The sequence below is a fragment of the Scyliorhinus canicula genome, chromosome 17 (genome assembly GCF_902713615.1).
Source record: "Scyliorhinus canicula chromosome 17, sScyCan1.1, whole genome shotgun sequence".
Lineage (NCBI taxonomy): Eukaryota > Metazoa > Chordata > Chondrichthyes > Carcharhiniformes > Scyliorhinidae > Scyliorhinus > Scyliorhinus canicula.
The window spans coordinates 107,558,483-107,573,204 of NC_052162.1; the positions used below are offsets into that span (position 1 = coordinate 107,558,483).

General features: G+C 46.0%; 10 non-coding genes across 10 annotated transcripts; all 10 read left to right on the plus strand.

Moving 5' to 3' along the window:
- The first annotated feature begins 5,031 nt into the window (after positions 1–5,031).
- Positions 5,032–5,105, plus strand: trnan-guu. The gene has a single exon. It is a non-coding gene; the product is annotated as a tRNA-Asn (tRNA).
- Positions 5,106–7,407: 2,302 nt separating this feature from the next.
- trnan-guu lies at positions 7,408–7,481 on the plus strand. Its single transcript has one exon. It is a non-coding gene; the product is annotated as a tRNA-Asn (tRNA).
- Positions 7,482–8,293: 812 nt separating this feature from the next.
- Positions 8,294–8,367, plus strand: trnan-guu. Its single transcript has one exon. It is a non-coding gene; the product is annotated as a tRNA-Asn (tRNA).
- An 812-nt stretch (positions 8,368–9,179) lies between these two features.
- trnan-guu lies at positions 9,180–9,253 on the plus strand. Its single transcript has one exon. It is a non-coding gene; the product is annotated as a tRNA-Asn (tRNA).
- Positions 9,254–10,065: 812 nt separating this feature from the next.
- Positions 10,066–10,139, plus strand: trnan-guu. Its single transcript has one exon. It is a non-coding gene; the product is annotated as a tRNA-Asn (tRNA).
- Positions 10,140–10,951: 812 nt separating this feature from the next.
- On the plus strand, positions 10,952–11,025 carry trnan-guu. The gene has a single exon. It is a non-coding gene; the product is annotated as a tRNA-Asn (tRNA).
- An 811-nt stretch (positions 11,026–11,836) lies between these two features.
- On the plus strand, positions 11,837–11,910 carry trnan-guu. Its single transcript has one exon. It is a non-coding gene; the product is annotated as a tRNA-Asn (tRNA).
- An 812-nt stretch (positions 11,911–12,722) lies between these two features.
- trnan-guu lies at positions 12,723–12,796 on the plus strand. Its single transcript has one exon. It is a non-coding gene; the product is annotated as a tRNA-Asn (tRNA).
- An 812-nt stretch (positions 12,797–13,608) lies between these two features.
- On the plus strand, positions 13,609–13,682 carry trnan-guu. The gene has a single exon. It is a non-coding gene; the product is annotated as a tRNA-Asn (tRNA).
- An 812-nt stretch (positions 13,683–14,494) lies between these two features.
- On the plus strand, positions 14,495–14,568 carry trnan-guu. The gene has a single exon. It is a non-coding gene; the product is annotated as a tRNA-Asn (tRNA).
- The last annotated feature ends 154 nt before the right edge of the window (positions 14,569–14,722 follow it).

Sequence of the window (14,722 nt, forward strand, 5' to 3'; positions counted from 1 at the left end):
GCAGCAACCCATATAGCATTGGAGAGTATAACAGTTATTACAGACGAAATGTCCTGTAAGTTGTTAGGGACTGTTATGTATGGATTTAATTGGGTTGTAACCCCAAAAAGTTAACTGCATTAAATGTGCGAGTAGTGGTATTGTAAAGTTTAAAAGAAAGACAAACAAACAAACAAATAATGGCATGTATACACTTCATGCTGTAAGGAAAATGATAAAGGACGAAAAGGGTTTGAAGAAAACTGAGCTATTGTTTCAAGTAAGCCAGGGCTGGCAGACTACATGGTTCAGTACAATGTTCGACGTCAGTGTAAGGAAGTCAGGAATAGAAAGACGATCGGTTGAAGCTCCTGCAATTAATAAAGCAAGGTAATCAGTGGATAATACATGATATCATAATTTTTCATTCCAATGAGAAACGGAAAGCACTTCCTAAAAAAACAGTGAGGGATAAAATACCTTTTTGTCGCTGATGGACTGAGTTGTGAGCTGTTTCTAAGGGAAATGAGGAAGCTTCTCATGTGCTGCTACCCCAAGGTAGTCAGATGCCTTGGAGGTAGTGGAACACACGGACATAGCTATTGTGTCACCTCCCTGAGCGGCGACAGCTATGGTTCACTGTGATTGGACTTGAGGAAAGAACAATACAATGGGTCTATCGACACTGGTCTGCGAGATGGATGCATTTACCATTGATTTCCGTGCACAGTTTACAAATCATGACATGTACATACGAATGACAAGGATGAGGGATAGTTGCTAGTCAGTACAACTATAAGAGGGATATAAACCCTACAGCAGGATTCAGCTCAGAGTTAGCTCTCATAGCTCGGTCATGGGGTTTTACCTGAAACATGGATTGATAATACTTGTTATTATAATTGTATACTGTATAATTGGATGCCTTAATATGTGTTGTAAGTTGGCTATGGCTCGGATGATGACGATAGACTCGGCCCATCACCACTCACCAAGACGACATCCCGTTACTGGTGACCATCACACCAGAAGGAAGCTGGACGGAGACCCAGTGGCTGTAAAAATGTGATGTGGTGTTTATGTACGGAATACCATAGATTAACGAGGAGTTATGCTCCCAGTTGGACATACCCCAGCAGTTCCACTGTGCGCACTGGCAACAGACGGCCGGCTTGGTTGAGGGACACAGTCAGACCCTCAAAACCAAATTGTCCAAATTAGGAGTGGACACGTGGTTAAGTTGCTCCCCTTTGCCCTCTTCCAGCTGCGGGTCACACCTGTGGGATCGGCCCGGCTCTCCCCAGCTGAGATCTTTGATGGCAGGCCCATTAGAACCCCCTGGAACCTGCCTGTTCCCAGACTAGTCCAGTTTCACTATATGACTGAAGAAAACACTGACTATGTTCTAGCCCTCACTAGAGCCCTCAAGGAACTCCATGGCCAGAATCGAGCGGTTCACCTGTCACCGTCGCCATTACATAGCTCGCTTGAAAAATAAAAAAATGAAAAATCAGTGCAGCCTGGTAGTTATGTCATGGTTAAGAACTGGACTCGGAAAGGGTTCACGCCACAGTGAAAGGAGCCCTTCCAAGTTCTCCTTACCACCCCCACTGCAGTTAAAGTGGAGGGGGGGAGTGCTTGGGTCCACCTCCACCACTACAAAATGGTCGGTCACTAACCTGCCTCCTTTCCTCAGCTCTGTTTTACAGGTGTGGAGCATGACGGTTTGGATGCGGGCCGCCTGTGCTGTCCTCGGCTTCGCCTCACCTGGAACACCATCTATACCTGTAATCCCGACCAAACTACAAGGACATTTCACTTATGTAGAGGTGACGTTCTCCGCTGCCCCCATGTACGAGGGCATAGTATTGACTCATGGAAGGTTATCAAGTTAACGGACAACAAACAATTATATCGGTCCCGGCGATGGGATAGGAACATTGCATGGATATTGCCTTGTTTTTGGAGTAATTGTAAATTTGATTTTGGATGTGATAAGACTGGTGCCATAAAGGTAAAATCAGACAGTTCCGGGGAGGGGTAGGAAAAGGTTGTCGGGGAGAGAGGAGGAATAACGAGAGGATGGAACGGGTAAGAAGGGAGTAATGATGGGAACACAGGTTATCAGAAGGTATAATTACTTCACTTAGGACCCAGAACGAAGGGAACCTGGGCAGCATGAATATCTTCCACCAAATCTACCACCGCATGTATGGCCAGGGATGGGTTGTCTGCTACCCGAACGCCGCATCGGTGTCTAGGTTATTTTCCGTCTCACCGCTTTGGGGAACTCTCTAAAATGGTAGTTCACGGTCAGCATTCCGAGCAACCGCCCGAGCAAGTTACTTTTCCGTACGATCCACGTTCGGCCCCACCAGCTATTTGCCTTCCCCTTCCTCGGGACAACTCCCATCCACAGTGTGGTAATCTTCAACGCTGGAGGGCGTATATACCCCACCACTTCTCGTCCAATCGAGACCCCAATTGCACAGCGACCCATGTTTTTTCACCTCCATTTCCCCGTTAAATCGCTATCAGGACTCTAGTCCCTACCACAGTCCCCTGCCCCTCTGCGTGTGGGTGCTCTCAGCAGAATTCTGCGAGAGGGGAGCCATGAGCACAGCTAGGGATTGGACCAATAGGTTATCATGAAATGATAAAGGAGGAAATGAGGAATTCAACGAGCGAATGTGATACAAAATGGGATAATTAGTTAGGATAATGTAGAGCATACCCGGGAATAGGACCTGGAACAAAGAAACTGAGCAAAGCATGGCCAGGAAGGGGCGAGGGGTAGTTTCTCGGACGAGAATGCTGAGTGAAAGGGGCTCCCCAAGGGCTGAAGAATGTGAAGTGAGCCCAGGGCAGAGGAATGTGAAATGGGCCAATCAGGATATATCCCAGGTCAAGAAGTGTATAGGGATAGCCTATGGGAATTGTGCATTCAATACTGTTGCCTTATTTGGTTGTATGTATGTGAAATTTGATGCAACTTGAATGTATCTGTAGAGAAATGTTTTGTCCCTTTGTTCACTCGCTGTTGAAAAACCAGGAGACATGGTTGTGTCTTGCTCTCCCAACAGAGTGAGTCACCCAGCTAGCTGGTAAAAATAAATAATAATTGATACCTGCAAATCCGTCTCACATTTTATTGAGACCAGACTGATAGCAGAAGAATCAGGATTGTCAGGTTCAGTTGGAATGAACAACTCAATTCATCCCTCGTCCTCGTCTGCACTGTGTGACAGGGAAAATCAGAATCCAGCACAATTCCACCTCTGTAATGTCCAATCACCTGCTGGAAGCAGAGCGCGCCAACTGCAGCTTCAAGCAGCGGGTTACTGCTCATCCCTAGGACACAAAATACTCCATCTCGAGACCAGCCTCTTTCACTTGGTAAAACGTACACTGTTGTAAATCTGAAAAATATCACAATGGAATTATTTGGTCTAGAACGAGTTTCCCTTTTTTCTCTGTCAAGTCTGCAATTCACTTTCTTAAGACTGTTAAATATAATCTCGTTTGAAAATGCTGACACAAAAGCAGAAAATGTGAACATCGTGGAATAATTCGTGAGGAAATTGTGTCACAATACTTTCAAGGAGGTGAGCTTTCGTTCGGAAGCTGTGAATGATGTTATTGTTAATTGAGTGGAAACGTTTGGTCCTGTGGGCTTCTCGGAGGCAGGTTTCTTCGCTTTCGCTGCAATCAGCCAGTTATGCCACTGCGATATATGTATATGTAATTTGACTTCATCGATGTGCCCGGCTAGGTCAGTCCATAGAGCATGAAACTCTTAATTTCAGGGCCGTGGGTTCAAGCCCCAAGTTGGGCGCGGTTCCCATTTTAATGCTGTTACATTGTTGAACCCATGCTCGCGATTCCTCCGGCTGAGTCGCAGCTCAAACTGTGTCGGGCTCCAGACAGCTTTGTTCATACTCACAATTGCTGCTTAGTGAGAGCAAATGCTCTTCATTCCCAGTATGAGGCGAGTTTGTTTGAACCTCCTCATGTATAAAGAATTGCCGCACTTCAAAAACGGTAAGCTCCACTCAAGCCCCTGAACCAAGAAAGCTGCTCAGCGTCACGGAACGACAATGGCAACTGCTTGATCGCAATGGTGCCACACTTAGCAAGATGCAAATCAAAAAGATCGGTGGAGAATATTTGGATGTGCTGCTCAGGAATAGTCACATCAGGATGAGTTGCGAAAAATTACTGTGCAGGAAACCAAGAGGAGATTTGTTTGAAGTGTATACAACGATGGGGCACAGGGATAGCATGGTTATGAAGGACCACATACCCTGAGCAGAGAGATCAATAACGGGGTAGTGGAATTAGAAAGAATGAAAACTTCGAATTTATACTCCGCCTTCCAGCAACAGCGCCATCCCCAACTGCTTTTCAGACAAAGAAGTCCATTTTAAGTGGTTTCCATCTTTCTTTCAAAATTCGAAATCAGTGGTAACTTAGCGTGACCAATCTATCTATACTGCATACATCGTTGTGCTCAGGGGGTGAGAACCACACAGATAGGAAGGGAATGCACTGTCGTAAGAAACTGAACCACTTCCGTGAACTGCACCACTATAATGAGAAGATAATCTGTTCTTGTGGTCTTGTTCGAGGGACAGATGTTGGATCAGACATGGTCCGCTGCTGCCTGCAAAACAGTGACAACTCCAGGGCAGAGCGATCACAGATTTAAATCTCAAACATGGGACACCACCTGCGACAGTGCCTGCCACTCTCCTTCTCTGTAGATTTCCTATCTTGTCTGTCAGTATTGCAATTCCGTGTCTGAGAAATTAGATTGGACATCATAAAGCCCCCAAATGATGGCACAGACTGCCGGAGAGCTTGTGCTCTCTGGCAGACATGGATCTGCAGTGGGAGGGATCAGACTGAACCCATGTTTCCAAAATAACTGCCCCACTATTTATTTTGGAAAAGGAAAGCTGATGGGAACGATTGTCATTCGGCTGGTGGCACTGTGGAGCTATCAGTCACTGACACCCTCGTTTACGATAGCTTGAGTGGGGTTTATCCCGAGTCTCTGTGGCGCAATTGGTTAGCGCGTTCGGCTGTTAATCGAAAAGTTGGTGGTTCGAAACCACCCAGGGACGCTGTTTGCCCCAACTTCCACTGCTTTGGTTTTCTGCCTTTTCCAGTATAGCGTTTGTGACATTGTGAACAAGAACAAATCGCAAATTCTGTCTCAGCTCTACTGTGTTACAATGAGTGCACACAGAAGTAACTGATTGTTTGACGACTCATTGCAAATTGCACGACGTAAGAATCAGACAACATTGAACAGTTTTGAAAACTGAACAGAGGCCCGTTCAGTTGGAATGAACAACTCAATTAATCCCTCGTCCTCGTCTGCATTGTGTTACAGGGAAAATCAGAATAGAAGCAATATTCCACCTATGTAATGACCAACAACACGATGGAAGCAGAGAGCGCCAACTGCAATTTCAAGCAGCGGGTTACTGCTCAATCCTGGGACACAAAATACTCCATCGCGAGACAAGCCTCCCAATGCACGAAGCACAGGCCTGGATCACGACGATCGAATATATCCCACTCGCTGAACCTCCGAGCAGCTTATACACAACCTCAGTGAGTGTGAGTGGGTTAAAAAAAATTTGACATTAACTTTCTTTATCTTCTCACCGTAACACACTTTCACTTGTTAAAAGGTTGACTGTTGTAAATCTGATAATTATGACGATGGACTTATTTTGTATAGAACGGGTTTGTCTCTTTTCTCTGTCAAGGGTGCAATTCACTTCCTCGCGACTGTTATATCTAATCTCGTTTGAAAATGCTGACACAAAAGGAGAAAATGTGGAAATCGTGGAATAATTCGTGAGGAAACTGTGCCATAATTGATTCAAGGAGAAGTGCTTTAATTAGGAAGCTGTGAATGATGTTATTGATAATTGAGTGGCAACGTTTGATCCTGTGGCGTTCTCGAGGCAGCTTACTTCGCCTTCGCTGCAATCAGCCAGTTATGTCACTGCGCTATTAGATGTAATTTGACATTATCAATGTGCCCGGCTAGTTCAGTAGGTAGAGCATGAGACTCTAAAGTTCATCGTCGTGGGTTCAAGCCCCACGTTGGGCGCTGTTTCATTTTAATGCTGTTGCATTGTTGAACCCATGCTCGCGATTTCTCCGGCAGAGCCGCAGCTCAAACTGTGTCTGGCTCCAGACAGCTATGGTCATCTCACTGGGCTCATGGCAGCTTCGTGAGCGCAAAAGCTCTTCTCTCCCAGTATGAGGCGAGTTTGTTTGAACCCCCTCATGTACAAAGAATTGCCGCTCTTCAAAAATGACAAGCTCCACTCAAGCCCCTGAACCAGAAAAGCTGCTCAGAGTCACGGAACGACAATGGCAACTGCCTGATCACAATGGGCAAACACATAACAAGATGCAAACCAAAAAGAACACGCTCAAAAAGATGGGTGGAGAATATTTGGCTGTCCTGCTCAGGAATAGTCATATCAGGATGAGCTGCGAAAAATCACAGTGCTGGAAACCTAGAGGAGATTTGTTTGAAGTGTATACAACGATGGGGCACAGGGATATAATGGTTATGAAGGGCCACTTACCCTGAGCAGAGAGATCAATAACCCGGGTAGTGCAATTATAAAGAATGAAAACTTCACTTCCCCGCGACTGATTAATGTAATCTCGTTTGAAAATGCTGGCACAAAAGGAGAAAATGTGGAAATCGTGGAATAATTCGTGAGGAAACTGTGCCAAAATAGTTTCAAGGAGGTGTGCTTTAATTAGGAAGCTGTGAACGATGTTATTGATAATTGAGTGGAAACGTTCGCCCTGTGGGCTTCTCGGAGGCAGGTTTCTTCGCATTCGCTGAAATCAGCCATTTATGTCACTCTATATTCCACCTCTGCACTGTCGTAAGAAACTGAACCACTTCCATGAACTACACCACTATAATGAGAAGAGAAACTGTTCTTGTGGTCTTGTTCGAGGGACAGATGTTGGATCAGACATGGTCCGCTGCTGCCTGCAAACCAGTGACAACTCCAGGGCAGAGCGATCACAGATCTAAATCTCAAACATGGGACACCACCTGCGACAGTGCCTGCCACTCTCCTTCTCTGTAGATTTCCTATCTTGTCTGTTAGTTTTGCAATTCCGTGTCTGAGAAATTAGATTGGACATCATAAGGCCCCCAAATGATGGCACAGATTGCCGGAGAGCTTGTGCTCTCTGGCAGACATGGATCTGCAGTGGGAGGGATCAGACTGAACCCATTTTTCCAAAATAAGTGCCCCACTATTTATTTTGGAAAAGGAAAGCTGATGGGAACGATTGTCATTCGGCTGGTGGCACTGTGGAGCTATCAGTCACTGACACCCTCGTTTACGATAGCTTGAGTGGGGTTTATCCCGATTCTCTGTGGCGCAATTGGTTAACGCGTTCGGCTGTTAACCGAAAAATTGGTGGTTCGAAACCACCCAGGGACGCTGTTTGCCCCCACTTCCCCTGCTTTGGTTTTCTGCCTTTTCCAGGATAGCTTTTGTGACATTGTGAACAAGAACAAATCGCAAATTCTGTCTCAGCTCTACTGTGTTACAATGAGTGCACACAGAAGTAACTGATTGTTTGACGACTCATTGCAAATTGCACGACGTAAGAATCAGACAACATTGAACAGTTATGAAAACTGAACAGAGGCCCGTTCAGTTGGAATGAACAACTCAATTAATCCCTCGTCCTCGTCTGCATTGTGCGACAGGGAAAATCAGAATAGAAGCAATATTCCACCTCTGCAAAGTCGTAAGAAACTGAACCACTTCCATGAACTGCACCACTGTAATGAGAAGAGAATCTGTTCTTGTGGTCTTGTTCGAGAGACAGATGTTGGATCAGACATGGTCCGCTGCTGCCTGCAAAACAGTGACAACTACAGGGCAGAGGGATCACAGATTTAAATCTCAAACATGGGACACCACCTGCGACAGTGCCTGCCACTCTCCTTCTCTGTAGATTCCCTATCTTGTCTGTCAGTTTTGCAATTCCGTGTCTCAGCAATTAGATTGGACATCATAAAGTCCCCAAATGATGGCACAGGTTGCCGGAGAGCTTGTGCTCTCTGGCAGGCATGGACCTGCAGTGGGAGGGATCAGACTGAACCCATGTTTCCAAAATAAGTGCTCCACTATTTATTTTGGAAAATGAAAGCTGATGGGAACGATTGTCATTCGGCTGGTGGCGCTGTGGAGCTATCAGTCACTGACACCCTCGTTTACGATAGCTTGAGTAGGGTTTATCCAGAGTCTCTGTGGCGCAATTGGTTAGCGCGTTCGGCTGTTAACCGAACGGTTGGTGGTTCGAAACCACCCAGGGACGCTGTTTTCTCCAACTTCCCCCGCTTTGGTTTTCTGCCTTTTCCTGTATAGCTTTTGTGACATTTTGAACAAGAACAAATCGCTAATTCTGTCTCAGCTCTACTGTGTTACAATGAGTGCACACAGAAGTAACTGATTGTTTGCCGACTCATTGCAAATTGCACGACATAAGAATCAGACAACATTGAACAGTTTTGAAAACTGAACAGAGTCCCGTTCAGTTGGAATGAACAACTCAATTAATCCCTCGTCCTCGTCTGCATTGTGTGACAAGGAAAATCAGAATAGAAGCAATATTCCACCTCTGCACTGTCGTAAGGAACTGAACCACTTCCATGAACTGCACCACTATAATGAGAAGAGAATCTGTTCTTGTGGTCTTGTTCGAGGGACAGAAGTTGGATCAGACATGGTCCGCTGCTGCCTGCAAAACAGTGAACACTACAGGGCAGAGGGATCACAGATTTAAATCTCAAACATGGGACACCACCTGCGACAGTGCCTGCCACTCTCCTTCTCTGTAGATTCCCTATCTTGTCTGTCAGTTTTGCAATTCCGTGTCTCAGCAATTAGATTGGACATCATAAAGTCCCCAAATGATGGCACAGGTTGCCGGAGAGCTTGTGCTCTCTGGCAGGCATGGACCTGCAGTGGGAGGGATCAGACTGAACCCATGTTTCCAAAATAAGTGCTCCACTATTTATTTTGGAAAATGAAAGCTGATGGGAACGATTGTCATTCGGCTGGTGGCGCTGTGGAGCTATCAGTCACTGACACCCTCGTTTACGATAGCTTGAGTGGGGTTTATCCAGAGTCTCTGTGGCGCAATTGGTTAGCGCGTTCGGCTGTTAACCGAAAGGTTGGTGGTTCGAAACCACCCAGGGACGCTGTTTTCTCCAACTTCCCCCGCTTTGGTTTTCTGCCTTTTCCCGTATAGCTTTTGTGACATTGTGAACAAGAATAAATCGCTAATTCTGTCTCAGCTCTACTGTGTTACAATGAGTGCACACAGAAGTAACTGATTGTTTGACGACTCATTGCAAATTGCACGACATAAGAATCAGACAACATTGAACAGTTTTGAAAACTGAACAGAGGCCCGTTCAGTTGGAATGAACAACTCAATTAATCCCTCGTCCTCGTCTGCATTGTGTGACTAGGAAAATCAGAATAGAAGCAATATTCCACCTCTGCACTGTCGTAAGGAACTGAACCACTTCCATGAACTGCACCACTATAATGAGAAGAGAATCTGTTCTTGTGGTCTTGTTCGAGGGACAGAAGTTGGATCAGACATGGTCCGCTGCTGCCTGCAAAACAGTGAACACTACAGGGCAGAGGGATCACAGATTTAAATCTCAAACATGGGACACCACCTGCGACAGTGCCTGCCACTCTCCTTCTCTGTCGATTCCCTATCTTGTCTGTCAGTTTTGCAATTCCGTGTCTCAGCAATTAGATTGGACATCATAAAGTCCCCAAATGATGGCACAGGTTGCCGGAGAGCTTGTGCTCTCTGGCAGACATGGACCTGCAGTGGGAGGGATCAGACTGAACCCATGTTTCCAAAATAAGTGCTCCACTATTTATTTTGGAAAATGAAAGCTGATGGGAGCGATTGACATTCGGCTGGTGGCGCTGTGGAGCTATCAGTCACTGACACCCTCGTTTACGATAGCTTGAGTGGGGTTTATGCAGAGTCTCTGTGGCGCAATTGGTTAGCGCGTTCGGCTGTTAACCGAAAGGTTGGTGGTTCGAAACCACCCAGGGACGCTGTTTTCTCCAACTTCCCCGCTTTGGTGTTCTGCCTTTTCCCGTATAGCTTTTGTGACATTGTGAATAAGAACAAATCGCTAATTCTGTCTCAGCTCTACTGTGTTACAATGAGTGCACACAGAAGTAACTGATTGTTTGACGACTCATTGCAAATTGCACGACGTAAGAATCAGACAACATTGAACAGTTTTGAAAACTGAACAGAGGCCCGTTCAGTTGGAATGAACAACTCAATTAATCCCTCGTCCTCGTCTCCATTGTGTGACAAGGAAAATCAGAATAGAAGCAATATTCCACCTCTGCACTGTCGTAAGGAACTGAACCACTTCCATGAACTGCACCACTATAATGAGAAGAGAATCTGTTCTTGTGGTCTTGTTCGAGGGACAGAAGTTGGATCAGACATGGTCCGCTGCTGCCTGCAAAACAGTGAACACTACAGGGCAGAGGGATCACAGATTTAAATCTCAAACATGGGACACCACCTGCGACAGTGCCTGCCACTCTCCTTCTCTGTAGATTCCCTATCTTGTCTGTCAGTTTTGCAATTCCGTGTCTCAGCAATTAGATTGGACATCATAAAGTCCCCAAATGATGGCACAGGTTGCCGGAGAGCTTGTGCTCTCTGGCAGACATGGATCTGCAATGGGAGGGATCAGACTGAACCCATGTTTCCAAAATAAGTGCCCCACTATTTATTTTGGAAAAGGAAAGCTGACGGGAACGATTGTCATTCGGCTGGTGGCACTGTGGAGCTATCAGTCACTGACACCCTCGTTTACGATAGCTTGAGTGGGGGTTATTCCCGAGTCTCTGTGGCGCAATTGGTTAGCGCTTTCGGCTGTTAACCGAAAGGTTGGTGGTTTGAATCCACCCAGGGACGCTGTTTGCTCCAACTTCCCCCGCTTTGGTTTTCTGCCTTTTCCAGTATAGATTTTTGACATTGTGAACAAGAACACATCGCAAATTCTGTCTCAGCTCTACTGTGTTACAATGAGTGCACACAGAAGTAACTGATTGCTTGACGACTCATTGCAAATTGCACGACGTAAGAATCAGACAACATTGAACAGTTATGAAAACTGAACAGAGGCCCGTTCAGTTGGAATGAACAACTCAATTAATCCCTCGTCCTCGTCTGCATTGTGCGACAGGGAAAATCAGAATAGAAGCAATATTCCACCTCTGCAAAGTCGTAAGAAACTGAACCACTTCCATGAACTGCACCACTGTAATGAGAAGAGAATCTGTTCTTGTGGTCTTGTTCGAGAGACAGATGTTGGATCAGACATGGTCCGCTGCTGCCTGCAAAACAGTGACAACTACAGGGCAGAGGGATCACAGATTTAAATCTCAAACATGGGACACCACCTGCGACAGTGCCTGCCACTCTCCTTCTCTGTAGATTCCCTATCTTGTCTGTCAGTTTTGCAATTCCGTGTCTCAGCAATTAGATTGGACATCATAAAGTCCCCAAATGATGGCACAGGTTGCCGGAGAGCTTGTGCTCTCTGGCAGGCATGGACCTGCAGTGGGAGGGATCAGACTGAACCCATGTTTCCAAAATAAGTGCTCCACTATTTATTTTGGAAAATGAAAGCTGATGGGAACGATTGTCATTCGGCTGGTGGCGCTGTGGAGCTATCAGTCACTGACACCCTCGTTTACGATAGCTTGAGTAGGGTTTATCCAGAGTCTCTGTGGCGCAATTGGTTAGCGCGTTCGGCTGTTAACCGAACGGTTGGTGGTTCGAAACCACCCAGGGACGCTGTTTTCTCCAACTTCCCCCGCTTTGGTTTTCTGCCTTTTCCTGTATAGCTTTTGTGACATTTTGAACAAGAACAAATCGCTAATTCTGTCTCAGCTCTACTGTGTTACAATGAGTGCACACAGAAGTAACTGATTGTTTGCCGACTCATTGCAAATTGCACGACATAAGAATCAGACAACATTGAACAGTTTTGAAAACTGAACAGAGTCCCGTTCAGTTGGAATGAACAACTCAATTAATCCCTCGTCCTCGTCTGCATTGTGTGACAAGGAAAATCAGAATAGAAGCAATATTCCACCTCTGCACTGTCGTAAGGAACTGAACCACTTCCATGAACTGCACCACTATAATGAGAAGAGAATCTGTTCTTGTGGTCTTGTTCGAGGGACAGAAGTTGGATCAGACATGGTCCGCTGCTGCCTGCAAAACAGTGAACACTACAGGGCAGAGGGATCACAGATTTAAATCTCAAACATGGGACACCACCTGCGACAGTGCCTGCCACTCTCCTTCTCTGTAGATTCCCTATCTTGTCTGTCAGTTTTGCAATTCCGTGTCTCAGCAAATAGATTGGACATCATAAAGTCCCCAAATGATGGCACAGGTTGCCGGAGAGCTTGTGCTCTCTGGCAGGCATGGACCTGCAGTGGGAGGGATCAGACTGAACCCATGTTTCCAAAATAAGTGCTCCACTATTTATTTTGGAAAATGAAAGCTGATGGGAACGATTGTCATTCGGCTGGTGGCGCTGTGGAGCTATCAGTCACTGACACCCTCGTTTACGATAGCTTGAGTGGGGTTTATCCAGAGTCTCTGTGGCGCAATTGGTTAGCGCGTTCGGCTGTTAACCGAAAGGTTGGTGGTTCGAAACCACCCAGGGACGCTGTTTTCTCCAACTTCTCCCGCTTTGGTTTTCTGCCTTTTCCCGTATAGCTTTTGTGACATTGTGAACAAGAATAAATCGCTAATTCTGTCTCAGCTCTACTGTGTTACAATGAGTGCACACAGAAGTAACTGATTGTTTGACGACTCATTGCAAATTGCACGACATAAGAATCAGACAACATTGAACAGTTTTGAAAACTGAACAGAGGCCCGTTCAGTTGGAATGAACAACTCAATTAATCCCTCGTCCTCGTCTGCATTGTGTGACAAGGAAAATCAGAATAGAAGCAATATTCCACCTCTGCACTGTCGTAAGGAACTGAACCACTTCCATGAACTGCACCACTATAATGAGAAGAGAATCTGTTCTTGTGGTCTTGTTCGAGGGACAGAAGTTGGATCAGACATGGTCCGCTGCTGCCTGCAAAACAGTGAACACTACAGGGCAGAGGGATCACAGATTTAAATCTCAAACATGGGACACCACCTGCGACAGTGCCTGCCACTCTCCTTCTCTGTCGATTCCCTATCTTGTCTGTCAGTTTTGCAATTCCGTGTCTCAGCAATTAGATTGGACATCATAAAGTCCCCAAATGATGGCACAGGTTGCCGGAGAGCTTGTGCTCTCTGGCACACATGGACCTGCAGTGGGAGGGATCAGACTGAACCCATGTTTCCAAAATAAGTGCTCCACTATTTATTTTGGAAAATGAAAGCTGATGGGAGCGATTGACATTCGGCTGGTGGCGCTGTGGAGCTATCAGTCACTGACACCCTCGTTTACGATAGCTTGAGTGGGGTTTATGCAGAGTCTCTGTGGCGCAATTGGTTAGCGCGTTCGGCTGTTAACCGAAAGGTTGGTGGTTCGAAACCACCCAGGGACGCTGTTTTCTCCAACTTCCCCGCTTTGGTGTTCTGCCTTTTCCCGTATAGCTTTTGTGACATTGTGAACAAGAACAAATCGCTAATTCTGTCTCAGCTCTACTGTGTTACAATGAGTGCACACAGAAGTAACTGATTGTTTGACGACTCATTGCAAATTGCACGACGTAAGAATCAGACAACATTGAACAGTTTTGAAAACTGAACAGAGGCCCGTTCAGTTGGAATGAACAACTCAATTAATCCCTCGTCCTCGTCTCCATTGTGTGACAAGGAAAATCAGAATAGAAGCAATATTCCACCTCTGCACTGTCGTAAGGAACTGAACCACTTCCATGAACTGCACCACTATAATGAGAAGAGAATCTGTTCTTGTGGTCTTGTTCGAGGGACAGAAGTTGGATCAGACATGGTCCGCTGCTGCCTGCAAAACAGTGAACACTACAGGGCAGAGGGATCACAGATTTAAATCTCAAACATGGGACACCACCTGCGACAGTGCCTGCCACTCTCCTTCTCTGTAGATTCCCTATCTTGTCTGTCAGTTTTGCAATTCCGTGTCTCAGCAATTAGATTGGACATCATAAAGTCCCCAAATGATGGCACAGGTTGCCGGAGAGCTTGTGCTCTCTGGCAGACATGGATCTGCAATGGGAGGGATCAGACTGAACCCATGTTTCCAAAATAAGTGCTCCACTATTTATTTTGGAAAATGAAAGCTGATGGGAACGATTGTCATTCGGCTGGTGGCACTGTGGAGCTATCAGTCACTGACACCCTCGTTTACGATAGCTTGAGTGGGGGTTATTCCCGAGTCTCTGTGGCGCAATTGGTTAGCGCTTTCGGCTGTTAACCGAAAGGTTGGTGGTTCGAAACCACCGAGGGACGCTGTTTTCTCCAACTTCCCCCGCTTTGGTTTTCTGCCTTTTCCCGTATAGCTTTTGCGACATTGTGAACAAGAACAAATCGCTAATTCTGTCTCAGCTCTACTGTGTTACAATGAGTGCACACAGAAGTAACTGATTGCTTGACGACTCATTGC